The sequence below is a fragment of the Oryzias melastigma genome, linkage group LG12 (assembly GCF_002922805.2).
Source record: "Oryzias melastigma strain HK-1 linkage group LG12, ASM292280v2, whole genome shotgun sequence".
Lineage (NCBI taxonomy): Eukaryota > Metazoa > Chordata > Actinopteri > Beloniformes > Adrianichthyidae > Oryzias > Oryzias melastigma.
The window spans coordinates 3,997,065-4,010,408 of NC_050523.1; the positions used below are offsets into that span (position 1 = coordinate 3,997,065).

Here is a 13,344-nt window from a genome sequence, read left to right on the forward strand (position 1 = left end):
GACCAAAGGACTTTTCGGGTCTAAATTAACCCTTAAATTCCAAAGAAAAAAGGAAATGAGTGAATCACTGACCGACAGGAGCAGATATTTGATTGCTGAATCTAAACAATACTTATTTACAATGAGGAGAGATGCAGGTTTTGCAGATTTTCTGCATTTTTTTTTAAACGTTAATGTAATTCAGTAAACTAACCTTAGTCAGGCTTTGTCTTTACTACAAACTACAAAATATCGCCTCTGAAGTCAATGTAAAATACTTTGTAGTATGTCAATCAATTTGTTATAATCTGTTATGAAGAAAGTTGCTTTAAAGTCTAGTAATGTGTCATAATTGTAATTCTAAGAGTAATGTTAAAAGTTACTTTTATACAATATCATAAAGTAATTTTCATTTTTTTACGGCTTGGAAGTTACACAGAACCCTGTTTGTACCTGATGAGTGTTTAATTTTATGAAAATATAAGTTAAGGAATAATTTCAACAGTTTAGAAAGTGAGTAAACATGTATTTTTTCCACTCTGTTTAATTTAATCTCCACTGTGCTTCTGTCTTTGTCGACTGCTGTATTGGCTCACAGAGTCAAGAAAACCCTTTTAAGATTTTGAGGTTTTAGATCAATTATTCAGAGTTAGAGTGGAACACTGAATGAAACGATCTGATCTAGCTAATCTCTGAGCGTCAGAGGTATGTCTGCGTTCGAGTTTCAGCACTGCTTTGCTCTTTGTTCCATCCCGTCAGAACAAACTGTGCGCTCTGCGCATGATCTAATTTCTGCAATGTTCAGACAGATATCATTACATTATCCTGAAGCCTTCACCGTCTTAGACAAAGTGGGCGTTTAACCCCGACGCGTCCCGTAGGAGGTGGAATGCGAGAGACAAATTTCATTAAGCATGTCAGCGGGTCAATAAAATTCACTGTGTGGGAACAAGAATGTTCTAATACTCATCAATCATTCTGATAATCTCCTAATGTCTGCAGTGGAGGCACCATTGCCATGTCTCATCAAAATGAAAGCATTTAAAACGACAGGGACAGGCCGGCTTAATGTCAGCGACCTCTGACATTCACTGAAGTGATGGGGGGGTTATAACTTACAGCATCCCTCTAATGGATTCCTGTTTCCAAGATTAACAGCAGAGTTTATTTAGGTAATCAGAGGATTTGATACAATTCATAGATTTTATTCTATTGTCCCGTTTCTAAAAGCAATGATATAAAATCCCAGAGGCCAGATGTCTCACCTCTGATTAAATAGTTCAGTTTAATATAGCTGCCAGCTTCTTGACTTTTAATCAGAGGTCAAACCGGTGTCAATCTCTTTTTCTGAACGCGGTGGCGGTCCTCCAGCTCGGCCTAAATGAAGCCTCTTGTAATCCTGACCGGTGCATGGTCGCGGTACTTTTCTTTACATGTAACGCATTAAAAACAAAACACATTTCATCAGATCCATGCAGATGCCCATCATGTTGGACCTGAGCCTAAGAGGATTGTGTTGAGGCCGTGTATGATGAACCCTGCGTATGACCGCCTCAAGCTGTTTCTCTACAACCCTGATACTACGCAGGTCGTAACCTCATTCACAAGCGTTTGGCTTAAAAACCACCAAGACAAATTCTCATTTACCTTCATATCATCATGGTAATTTTGATTTAAGACTGTTTTTCCTTTAGTTTACCATGTGTCTGTCTTTTTGTGTTTAAATAAAAACAATCTTTTGAAATACAGCTAGTAAAATCGATCTCCAAAGCTGACAATGTGTCATTTTTGAGAGATCATTCTTCTACGAAAAGCCGCAAGAGCAAGAAGGCAAAAGCTTGTTGACTGGCACACGTGTGTACCGCGGACCAACTACTACTACTACTACTAGTACCAACTATCTTGGCACCACACCTGTACCAGGAACCGCTCTTGGACCCATCTTTTGAGGAGGTCTCCGTTCTTTTCCAATCGGACTGAACTTCAGTTCACTCTGATATTCCTCAGTCTGAATACAAAATGAATTGAGAGTGGAACAACTGAACCAAAACAGCCACCGTACCACACAGTCAAGTGATGTAAACACGGTAGAAATGACGCGATCAGTGAGCCGCGGACGAATGTAGAGCATTAGAATGTCATGTTAGCCAAAAGGAAATAATTAGTTCAACTGTTTACTTTTTAGAACATTTTAACACCACTGAAAAACGTATAACCTGCTTTTTCAAACAGCAGTGCCTCTACTTAGTGCAAAATTGTTGTAAACAATGGAACAAAAAGTGGGGGAAATTTTCAGGGTCTTCAATTCTGATAAACTACTTTCTTAGAGATGTTTATGGCTTCATTATTGATATTTTGCTGATGGGAATGTCAAAGATCTACAGTTGAGAAGCTTGGAGAAAAAAAAAGCGGAAGGGGTGTTTAGCTACCTTAAATTCCGATATATGAAAGACTTGATGTCGCACAAACTGCAAATATTAATTTCTCTTCAGTGATCAATTTTCAAACGGTTGGCACCTCAGTGAATTCAAAAGGACACCATCCATATGTTCCTGATTGGTCAAAGTTCAACTGGTTTAACTTTTGGAGCGTGTTCAATGGCCGCATGGTTTGTAGTGACTTGTGAACGTGAGAGGTTTGATGGTGCGCATACGCAAGTGGTCGCTTGAACGCTCATTGCCAAGGCTGTTGGGAACGTACCATAACAGCATTTCAAATTGTGATGTTTTCCTAACCTGTTAGTATTCTAAGTATTTATGTCTGCTCAAAAGCGGTTAAAGTTTGATATTTGTGCCAAAACGTGGTTTGAAAATGAAAGTATCTGAAGTGAATGGCTTCAGGTCTGACCTTTACTTCTTACAGAAGTTTCTGAACTCTTGTGTTTGTGGTCGTTCCTTTAAATCTCACGTTACAAGCGCTCTGATCCCCCGCATCATCCTTTGTTTGCACTGAACATTGACTTTAATTCCTGTGATTGTTCCTACACACGACTTATTGTTTCCAATAACTACTCTTCTTTTTTATCTTACAGGATTTTCATAAACATTTCAAATCATTTCTGAAAATCCCTTTATGAGATCTGCAGCACCTGCTGCAGCTCCTTGTCTCTGCGATGTGCTGATGGTTTTAAGGCTGCAGCTTTGACCGCGGTGACATAACACCCCAGCTCAGAACGGGAGCGCACAGGCTTGCTGATGGGGATTACGGCTCATTCTTCAGAGCGCTGGGTTTATTTTAAGGTCCGACTGGATAAAACGGGATTAGCATCACAATGAATCTGCTTGCATTCAAACCCAGAGGTCAGCTCCCCTGTGACCTTTGACTTTTGAGATGTCTGATAATCCCCATCTGTGTTGTGATGGCTAAACATGAATCTAATGAGCTGTCATTCCAGCGAGGTGCCCATTTTTGAGCAGCTCAGGTTTTCCTTCAGAGAGGCCGTCCGCTGGTGACAGCTTTTATTTATTGGTGCATTTCCTCCACTGCTGCAGCTCACATGACAGCATTGCTGGTTGGAAAAGGAAGCACAGAGTCTCCAGTCTCAGTGCCAGTATCTGCTGGTCCTTTTTGGGCAGCCTTACTTCCTTTTCTTGGGTAATCGAGCGCTTCTACTGGAAGTCCAGGTTAATCAGTGACGGGCCTCGCTTGTGTGAAAGCATTGAAGACTCTGGTTTCTGCAGAACGCCGGGTCCAATGTCTGTTTAATGAGCCGTTCTGTGCCCGGACTTTTCGTACGTTCTTACAGCAGCTCCAAGTTGTTTTTCAGATTGACCTTAATTTGAGTAATCAGATCAGTTTAATTAGTTTAAAGGAGTTTTCCTAATAAATTACAGTAATTGTTAAAACAATTTACTCAGCAGATGTTTTAGTCTCGGATAGTTTTGTACAATGTCAAAGTTCAGCTTTGCTTTGACTTAAAATTAAATTGTGTCTTTTTTGTTCTATAAAAACAAGTGTTGTCATGCAATTCATTTTTTTGGGCAAACAATTATCCTAACTTTAATCAAATCAAATATTTGAAGTAAAACGCCTCATTTTGACATGTTTTCATTTAAATTTGTGACATTGTGGGGCAGTAATATATTAAAATACAACTAAAAAACAGATTTCCAACCTCTTCTTTAAAACACCAAGAAGAATTATTTTCAATCTCAAACTCTTACAAATTAAAAAAGCTAGAACAAAGCATCAGGTTCAGAGTGCTCTAATTTAATAAAGTAGTATCTTTCTGAGCAATAAAAAAAAAAAAGTACCACAAGCTTCTAATGAATACCATATCACTTGTGTTGAAGAAGAGGAAGAAGAAATGCATTTATATAGCACAAGGCAAAATTACATCATAGGTAAAATACAATAAAAGTTAAAACAAGAAAACCCAGTAAACTAAAAGCTCATCTGAATTAAAAACATATTTAATTCCATTATTTACTATCAAACGCGGTCAGCCCTTCACGACACCTCGTCAGACTGTTTCTCTTAGTTCTGTTCACTATGAAGTCGCACATTGATGATGTCACAGCAGCTAAATTGTTTAAATAAAGTTCAAATAAAATGTTCATGCAAGTAAACAGTTGGAACCTTGTTTTTTATATATTTTGGAATGATAATAATAATAATAATAATAATAATATAGATAATAAATTTGAATTACACAGAAAAAAAAACACAAATTTGTCTGTAATTAGTTAATCATCATGGTTAATTGAATACTTTCACACTTCTAAAAAATCTGTCAGCCCTCATGCTTTTGACAAATCACGGGATTACCAAAATGAATGGATGAATCCACATGAATGTTATAAATAAGAAAATATCATTGTAACTTTTTTTCTGATCAACTGTTTAGATTTTTTTTAGAGCTAAATTTGTACATACCACAGATGATTACTTGTTTGGCAATTAGGCGACAAACTTCTTTTACTCAACTATTTTGAAAGGTTGGAGTAGGCGGAGCTACTTTGGGCTTCAGTTTTGCCTCTCAGAAGCCTTCAGGCTGGGTTTGCTCACAAGTCAAATCTGAAGTATTTGCATTGAACTTCAAGTCAAATATTTGGTAAAAAAAACAAAACAAAAAAAAAACAAGTTACGTCAAAAGTCTTCAGCTGTGTTTTTCCGGTTATTTTTTCTGTCCCACAGTTTCCCTGATTAGATAAATTGGTCATTATAACTGGTACAATGAAACTTCTAAAAGTTATTTTTGGTCAGTGCAACATTAATACAATAAAAGAATTTTAACATACTAAAATTTTTGACTAAATAAAAACATCATCATTCAGTCATTGTAAACAAAAGCTTTAAGGAATACATTTGCAGCTAAATAAAAAGTGAACCAGTCATTAAAAATAAGGATATACAATAAATGAAATAAGTGTTAAAATTGTTAAACCACAACAAATTAGTTGTAGAAATTCCCTCACTACTCAGTGCACTATAGCGGGCAATTGCTATTTTTCAAGTGTCCAAATCATTGACTGTATAAGAAAGAACTGGACACCGTCAGTGTGATGTCACCCATAGACAATGTCCTCTGGTTAGAACCAAACAAAGTCAATTCAGACACAATTTTTCTGCAATTTGTTTTCTGCTATGTTAAAACCAGACAACGGTAGTAGGCAGTGCTTAGTCTGAGTCTATATCTCTATGGCAACCACTCTGACTAATCAGGAGTGAGCTTGTTGGAAAACCACACTCCTTCCACTGAAAGCAACTGGAGAGAATCTGTCAAACGTTTCAAACGTTCAAGGTGGGGGTCTGTGGGCACCACATGTATGGAGCTAAATCGGGGCCAATATTATTTGAAACCGAAATAAAATATTTTGAAAAAAAGTATTAATGTTTGGCCGAAAAAAATAGGTTTCAAAATTTAAAATTTCAATTTCAAAACTTGGGCTGCACGGTGGCGCAGTGGTTAGCGCTCTTGCCTCACAGCGAGAAGGCCCCGGTTCGACTCCAGGCTGGGACCTTTCTGTGTGGAGTTTGCATGCTCTCCCCGTGCATGCGTGGGTTTTCACCGGGGACTCCGGCTTCCTCCCACCGTCCAAAAACATGCTTCATAGGTTAATTGGTGACTCTAAATTGTCCCTAGGTGTGAATGTGGGAGTCAATGTGTGTGTGATTGAGGCCCTGTGACGGACTGGCGACCTGTCCAGGGTGTACCCCGCCTTCGCCCATCAGCAGCCGGGTTAGGCTCCGGCACCACCGCGACCCCGGAAGGGAAGAAGCGGTCTGGAAGATGAATGAATGAATGAATTTCAAAACTTTTTTTCAGATTTAAATCTTTTTTTTTTTTCGTTTTTGAATCTCAAAGTTTCAGTTTAAAAACTTTTGGCCCTCTTGTGGCGCATTGGGGCGGGGTTAACACATAGACTATTCAAAATCGATGAGGGGGGGGGACTTCAGTCTCGGTGCGTTCACCGACTCTGATAAGTGAGAACTGTAATAATTTCAGAAAATGGCTGTTAAGTCTGTAATATCATAGTCTGAAGTTGTCCCAAGGCGGGACAAAACCAAAAGAACGTAAAGTCTGGAGCTAAAGCTCCGGTTGTTAAGGTATGTCAGTGGGCGGGACTTCAGTCTCAGTTTTTGAATGGGGAAAAAAAAGCTCTCGCTAGTTTAATTTGAAAACCAGAAGTTTCACAGACATGAAGATTTATTTACTTCCGGCGACAGTAGCGTCGCTTTTTCGATTTTTTTTAATTCTTAAACATAAAATCCAACATTATTCTGCATTTCAGAGCAAAAAATACATCGGCCCAAGATCATATTTACTCCACTCTACTATATTTATAAAGATCGTAATTTAGCAACCTTCGTACTTGAATTTTCAGGAGCAGATCGCGAGTATCCGAGAACCGGATAGTCATTACAGCCCTGTGGATTCATTTAAGTTTTTTGGTTGTAACCTCAAAAAAGTTGCTGAATCCTTTTAGCCAATACCAACGGCTGATTCTGGTACTGGTTGCTGCGGTTCGGTAGTTTTTGACTTAAGTTTTAGTGAACAGAATAAATCATAAACAGGAGATACGCCAGGTACCTCCTTCCTGCTTCTCACCTGTCAGGTTCAGGCTCCAACTGAGGTCCAATGACGACTTCGGTTTGACCAGGGAAGGAAGTCACTAAAACTTTGGATCGTCGGCACCTGAGGGTAACGGAAGATCATTATGAGAGGCACATTTTTTATTTGTAGCTGAATTTACACTAATCCAAGATTCGTTTCCAAGAAGTATTGAACCAAAGAAGAAAACTTTTGAGATCAATTCAAAGTAAAAATCTGTAAATGTCATTCTTGGGGCTCAGATTAATGAAAAAAAGGAAAACAATGCCCAGATTGATTTGAGAGATTTTAATTTTTTGCAACTACAGAACATTTCAGTTAATAACTGAACTTGCATCACCGTGCCAAACCAATAATGTTCCTGAATCCTACGATCACACTGGAACCCTAAAGTTGATTTGCGTTTTATTGAAACATTTCACAGAAACATTACGTTGATGGAGGCTGGAGGAGGATAACTGCTGCCGTTAGAACTCATCTTCTGGGAAACATGAATATCTGTGTTTTTAATCTTGCAGCAGCAAAGAAAAAGGTCGGTTTTGCAGAAGTTGAAGAGATTGGCTCTTATATAACCCCAGATCTCTGCATAAATCACTTTGATTTGCACATTTGTTCAAATGTTTTAGTCCAGAGAAAGGTAAAACTTTCCACTGCTGTCTGTAATCGCTGATGTGTGTCTGTGATAGCCAGCAGCCTGGCCTTGGGTGTCACGCACGCTGCTTTGTGAGCCGTATAAATTGCATTCTTTTGTCTTTCAACAAACCCTTTTTTTTGGGAGTGACGAGAATGAGCTGAAAATCTGAGCCTTAACGCTCGTGAGTCAGCTATCTTTGTGGACTAGCATCCTCTGCTAAGGTACCCTAACACTCATCCTCGTCTTCATCACTGAAACAGAATCCGTTTTCTCCTCTGCTGTGTTTGAGTTTCAAATTTCCAGCCTTTCTTTCGTGTTTTTCCAGGGGGAGCGAGTCTTCCAGCAGTGACGGAGGCTGCAGACTGATGTGACGATAGTCAGTATCGGTAAACACAGCCGACCGTAATCTCTCATCAGCAGCATCTACCTTTAGAAACCAGCCGCCACACTTCAGCTAAAAACTCTTTTTTTGCTCTCCCCCATCAGATTACATTCAGACTTTAACCGTCTCTTTACAGTTTGTTGTAAATTTATTTCTTCATTTTTTAACGTGTTTAATATTTAAGAGAAAGATCTGCGGTTTCCATTTGGGAATAACTTGCCTTAAGGAGTCTTTGTTTCTGCAGAATTGTGGATTTCAAAATGTATCAGTTTAAATACTGAGAAGTATGAAACATATTTTAAAAAATGATTATAAAAAAAGCACAGAATCAATCATATTTAATGGGATTTGCTCAAATGTAGAGCTATTAAAGTAAATAAATGAGCAGATTTTACTTCCAAGTACATTTTTGTTTATTTTGTAAATATTGCTTCAATTTTTATCAAGCTTTAACATCTAAGGGCAAACATTTTTGAACAGTTTAGAGATCGCTGCTATTTTTTTATCCTCCTGACATGATAAACAGTGAGTTTGTTCTGTTAACATCACTGATGAATGTGAGATTCTTCATTCTTTGACTCTTTGAAATCCTCAAACTGATCATCTATTCTACAGCTATTTTAGGTATATTTTTCATACTTCACATTCAGCTTTCTGGCATTCATTTTTGTCATTTGATTTTAGGGAATTCAGTCTATTAATGTGACAAAAAAAAACATTTGGCATCAGGGATGTCCGACTCCCGATCAGAATTATTTTCTTTGATTCATTTGATTATGATACTGATACAATCCGATCTGATTTTATTCATCTTCTTTTATCATTAAACACGTAAAGAGAGCAGTTTGTACAAAATAAAAATAGTACAACCATTAAGTAAATACATTTTTTAACTATAGACTGAAAATAGGTGACAAAGTTTCTTTAGATCTATGAGTCTTTTTGATTAATTATGATCCATGTTTACATGAAAAATTCTTTAAAAATATTTTAACTTGATTATTTTGATTTGAAATAGTTTATTTAAAGCAATCGAGCAAGAATGCATTTGAATTACAGTCAGAGGTTTAGATTCGTACAAAGATATGTCAGACATAAGATAACTAGATCTATAAATCATGGATCACTTGAATGGGAGTGGGAGGAAATGAACTTATATAATTGCACTGGACTTCACCTAAACATTTCCTTTACATGAATTATCATTTTCGGTTCATAACTTCTAATCACATATTTTTACCTACCAACAAACACAACTACAGGTCGTTAAAAATCCATAAGTATCAATAAATCACATGATTATGTGAGCAGAGGTAACACTATTTCAGACTTTATCACAGCACATGTAGATCCATGATCAGAAGGACTATATGAAGATTTTTTTCATTAAAAATAAATAAATACAAATGAAATCTTCTGTTTATAAAAGAAGGGATGTTATTTGTAAAATGTTTGTCATTGTTCACCATTGTGGAGAAACTTTTAAAGAAAGATTTTGTCTTTTTGCCATGACTCAACTTGAAGGGGTCACCTGAATAAATGAGAACCTTTTTTTACATTTTTAATGTGAAAATCCAGAAAGTATTGAACATTGTGAGAAAAATGTTAGTAAAAAGTGATTAGTACTGCCTAAGATTGGCTGTGTTACAGGATTCTGTTACAGTAATCTGTTACTGTTACTTAGCAGGGCTGTAACAAGTATCAGTGATACTCGTGATCTGCTCCTGAAAATTCAGTATTCTCAAGGTCCACGATTGCTGATTTGCAATCTTTATAAATCTTTTTAAAAAAGTGTAGTAAAAAGACTATTTGAGAACGATGTCTTTAGTGCTCTGAAATGCAGAATAACACTGGATTTAAAGTTTGTAAACTAAAAATAATCCAAATGCGCAGCGCTACTTTCACCGGAAGTGAACAAATCTTTAAAAGTGTTGAAGTTTCCCATTTTCAAAGCAAAACTATTGATTGTTTTTTTGTAGTTGGAACAAAAATGAGTCTGACGTTCCGTTTACTGACATAAGTTCAGAAAAAAATCTAATTGTTTTAACACTGAACTCTTCTGATTCTGGTAACTCTTCAACCGTTAATACAATTAACATCGTTCCAGCGGATTCTGAAGACGAGAAAAGCCGCCTGGTGCTGATATGCTGCTCTGCTCAGAAGTGAAGTGAATTCTTAACGTAAATCCGCTGATCCGGCAGCGAGGAAAAGCGTCTTTTCAGACCGACATCGCACTGATATGCAAAGCTTCAGAACGTAAAATGTTGCAGAATTTAGAGGATAGAAAAACTGTGGAGAGCATTTTTAGGATTTGTTGTTTAATCAACTAAAAAAAGTTTTATTTACTGCCATAGTTAACCAGAAAGTTGACTTAAAAAAAACTTGTTTTAAGTGACAAACATAATTTTATTCTGTCTAAATATTTGTGTTTATCCATTTTTCTAATCATCTGTCCTGAATAAAAATATAAATGGTGATTTAATAGATATTTTAATTTAATACATCTAGTAAAAAGACAGCAACTGTTCAAACATGAAAAAGTAAGAATCATGGTTTAATCTAAACTCTTAAGCTTGATTTGTGAATCGAATCACCGCTAAGTAATGAGTAATCCACAGCCCTAATACTGCAGTTCACTCATGTTAGATACTCTTCAATGAGAATTATGCTCCATACATGGAAAACGTTAACCTGCCCTCTGCAAAATCAAGCTACAAAAACAGAATATTGTTGAGTACTAATCGTATTTAGGGGGAATTACTCTCACAAGAAGCAGAATTTAATGCAGAATAAATTGTCACCTTTGTTTGCCATCATCAGATGAATATGAATGATAAAACAGATATTTGTCCACTTGTCGGTGCTAAAAATGCAATTTGTTTCATTCGAAAAATTGCAATCATTTTTCAAATAAAAAAATCACTGTATTATATCTTATACAAGGAAATAAGTCAGCATGCCAGATGCCGTAATACTTAGCAAACAGCTATGCTAAAGCTAGCTTGGGCTCGTGAGGTGCTATAAGCTAGAGGGAGGGAGTGTAAACAAAGGGATACTGACATCTTAGCGGAGTTCACATTCGCGCCAACAGTCCCGTCCACAACCCAGAGATAAATTTCCCATGAGCTCCTGCCGCTCTGCAGAAAATATCTCTTAAAAACCAATCGTTTTTAAATTATTATTTTGGCTAAAAACTGTCTAATCATATCAGCAATGCTTTTACAACAGAAAAAACATAGTTGGAGTGGGACTTTTAACTGACCTATATTTGCTACCATTTTAAATTGAACATCCCAATATCTTTGATCTTCAATCAAAATGTGAAGAAATAAGGATAATTTATGCTGGATCAACACATCTTCAATAAGATTGTGAGACTTAAAACTAAAAAAACATAGGGATGACTTTAATGCTAAAGTCACAAAAGTTTTTTTCATAGAAGGAGAGATTTATGAATATAATTTATACTTAACATTAGATAGGTGAGCAAATTCTGTATGTGTATCCTTTGTGGTGCTGTGACTATTTATTTTATCGTCTGCATTGGTGTTTATGTTCTTCTTTAATCCATTAAATACCAGCTATGTGTATGGACAGAAGGGGAAATTAGAAATAAAACTAGGGATGTCCCGATCAGGTTTTTTTGGGCCCGATCCGATTCCGAGTCATTTGATTTTGTGTATCTGCCGATACCGATCCCGATCCGATACTTTTATAAGACATTTAAAACATGAATAAATTAAACACACATATTAGTGTTGTCCCTCATTTATATTTCATTAACCTTCTTTTAACATTAAAAATTTAAATAAAACACTTCTGTGAAGTAGCTTTAATAAACAAGTAAAAATACAGCAAATATAAACTAGGAAAGAAAATACAATTTTCTTGTTATATAAGTGATAATTAGTCATGTGATAAAGTTTAGTGACTTTAACTTTAACATCTTTAGAGCTTTTGAACATTTTTGACCAAATGTGATTCCTGTCCTCATTTAGAATTCTTAAAAATAAATTATGATTTTGTTTTAGCATAACATTTGATGAGTGTTCATGAATAGCTGATATCATTATTAGTTTTAATTTATTAGTTGTATTTATTTAGTTATTTTTAAGGTTATTAATTTTTAAGTTCTTAAGACATCACATTTTCGGTTTTATTACCACAGTAGTTAATTTTCTTAACTGTTATTTCTCTGTCAGATAAATCAAACAGGCATATCAAAGGACAGCTGGGGTCCTAAGGAGTTATATCACGGCGCTAGCATGTAGCAGTTAGCAGCTGCTGTGTAGCCATCTGTCTGCAGCATGAAGAGCTTCACATTAAAACGAAAAAAAAAAAATACTGTCATTTTCTTTTGGAATACCTTTAGAGGTTGTTGTTTGTGTTATGACAAACCAATATAGACACTTGCTGTCAGTTTAAAGCGTTTTTAAAAGAGTTATTGGTCCCAGAAGTTAGCTTTCTAGCTAGCCTTGTTAGCTTTTGTTTTGTTAGCCTTATGCTTGACTTGCTGCCGTTTTCTGCTGCGTTTTCTGGTAATGACATTTCGTGATCTTTTCGGGACATGCAGACTTGTAGTGGGGTATTTATCCATAAAGATAAGATGAAATATAAAGCTCTGATCATAATGAAAATAAATGAAATGTCCGATCCTGATTGTACAAAGGAGTCAGATTCCGATCGAGTCCCAAACCACGTGATCGGCCCCGATTTCCGATCACGTGATCGGATCGGGACATCCCTAAATAAAACATAATCAGTAGTTGGAATATATACTGGCTGCATAAAGCAACACTATGGTAACCGGGACATCTATTCAACTTGTCTTGAAAAGTTTAAAAAGACAGAAATGAAACTGTTGTTTTTTTATTTTCTTTTTACAAATTTCTTCCAGACCGCAGATCTGATGACCAGAATTCAGTCAAGAACACTTTTGCTACAAAAGTTGCACCATCACTTTTGCTTGGTAATTTTTACCCGATATACCCAATAAAAAGTATTTGTCATAAAAAATAGATCAAAATATAACAACACATGACAAATTAGATTAGCTTTCTTTTACTTTCAACTGTGGTTTATGTAAGAAAATGGAAAATATGAGCAAAGGAAGATCCTAAAAACATGCTTGAAAATGAGGAAGTTAAGAACAAAAAATTCCTAAAAAAAAATAATGATGCTGGATATTTGGTTTTTGGTCCACCCATTCCTGGGACACCTCCAGGGACACTCAAGAAAATGGAATATATTGAAAATCATGCAAACACTTTTGCACAGGTGAAAATCACCCGGCGA

The 13,344-nt window shown here is 36.3% G+C and overlaps 1 long non-coding RNA gene across 2 annotated transcripts in view; it reads right to left on the reverse strand.

Moving 5' to 3' along the window:
* The window catches only part of LOC112162972, a 30,624-nt gene that overhangs the window by 8,968 nt on the left and 8,312 nt on the right, over nucleotides 1-13,344 (reverse strand). For both annotated transcript variants that reach the window (XR_004948754.1, XR_002922204.2), the window contains exon 3: nucleotides 7,031-7,117. This is a non-coding gene — a long non-coding RNA (uncharacterized LOC112162972). The remainder of the gene's footprint in view (nucleotides 1-7,030; nucleotides 7,118-13,344) is intronic.